Genomic DNA, 2,060 nt, shown 5'->3' on the forward strand with positions numbered 1-2,060 from the left:
GTTCCGCTGAAATACAAAATACAAAATACAAATTGTATTTCAAATACTGTATTTCAAATACAAGTATTTGAAATATGCCCAGCCCTGCATGTATTTTATTCAAATAAGTAACAAGTCGACGATTACCTCATCCCAGATTAACTGGTCACACTCTGCTTAAGAATCCTCTCCCGTAATAATAGTGATTATATTATCAATATCTCTATTAGCGCTATCAATAATTTCTAATTCATGTTCATCACTTTCGGTATTACTAATATTAGATGTTTGTTGACTTTGTTGTCGTATATAATTTTGACATTGACAATTTTTCAAATGTACTTTAATTCGCTCTATTTTTACTGTTCCAAAAGAAATTTGAATGTTACAATATTTGCAACACTTATTAATAACATGGTCCCATTCTTGACATTTTCTTCGACCACCACCATTATTGGTTTCACGAGTGGCTCCTCGTCCGTTACCTCTTTCATCGTTATTAATTTTATCCATGTCGAACCTGCCAGCTGCCTAACACCAGCCTGATTTAGTTGAAAAACACCTTTCTAAAACGGTTTTTTACGGTTGAAAGAGAATGCCGCCCCTTTTTTAAACTTTTTCAAAATTCAATGACTCTTCTTTTATAGCCATCATTAACAATTTCTCTTTCTTCTGATGTACAACTCTCTTCTGCTTGATCATCATTTTCATCATCTTCTTCATGTGTTTCGATATCGTCATCCGCGACAAATTGTGCATCAGATAAGTTTGATTCTCAATAATTTTCAAATTCTAACGTAGTATCGGTTTGAATATCAAATGACGTTTCATCCATTGACGTTTGTATAATATTTTTTATCATATCACGTAATTTAATTTTTTTATCGTTTACAGGCGTTTCTGGAATTTTTGAAATTTGAAACAAAATTATTAGCATATTAAAAATATTTGCAGGATTTACTTGTAACATTTTGAATACTTGCACTTTTTGATTTTTACACTTATTCGTTACTCTTACGGTATACTCATAATGAAATTATTGTAAGTTTTCTGTTACTTATATACGTGTTAATCATGACAAAAAACTTAAATATCAAGCATGTATTTTATATCACATGTGTATATTATGATATTATTACTAATTGACGTGATAACATCAAAATCGAGTCAATTAATTACACAAATCTGATATAAAAATGATATTATTGTCCCGTTAATAAATATCAAGCACGTACATCATACTTGATATAAAAATAAATGATATCATTGTCACAGTAATTAATGATAGCATTTAAACACGTAATACTTGATATATTATAAGAATGGTATTACTTTCATGTTAGTTAATAATATCGTAATAAAGAAAATAATAATATAGATAAAAACTATATTTAAAATAAAAATATTTTAAGTATTATGTCTCAAAAATTATTCAAAATAAAAATGTTAATTTAAATATTAATATCCTAAAAGCTAGTCAAAAGGGAGTACAGCATTTTGAATAACTCATGTATTAAAGAATGAGAATGGATTAGGTCTATTGAACAAACCATTGTAAACAAACTGTGTATATACCGCAAGGTGGTGTGGAAATGATTATGTTTTGTCATGAAAGAAAAACATTTTTTGACTAATATGTTTGAATATACAACTAGTTTTATAACAAAAGGGTCATGTTATAATTTTAATGAAATTTTATACACATAGGTTACGTAAACAGATGAATTTACAAAATATCAATTGCGATGGAAAAACGCAATAAAAATTTTAAAATTATAATATCCTTTAAAGTTAAACAATATTTAATTTTTTTTTGTTATATCTCGAAAACTATTCAAGATATCAAAAAATGTTGTATACAAAAGTTTTACAGTAAAATTATCTTTATTTATTTACGATAATATTTTTTAAAATAATTATATTTTAAAAACTTTGTGAAAATTTTTGAAAATAATCATTAAAAAAAATTCTATTAACGTAAATGAATAGAGATAATTTTACAATAAAACTTTTGTATAAAATATTTTTTGATATCTTAAATAGTTCGAGATAATGAAAGAAAAATTAATTTATATATAAGG

The sequence above is a fragment of the Wasmannia auropunctata genome, unplaced genomic scaffold (genome assembly GCF_000956235.1).
Source record: "Wasmannia auropunctata unplaced genomic scaffold, wasmannia.A_1.0 LD336085.1, whole genome shotgun sequence".
NCBI classification, from domain to species: Eukaryota; Metazoa; Arthropoda; class Insecta; order Hymenoptera; family Formicidae; genus Wasmannia; species Wasmannia auropunctata.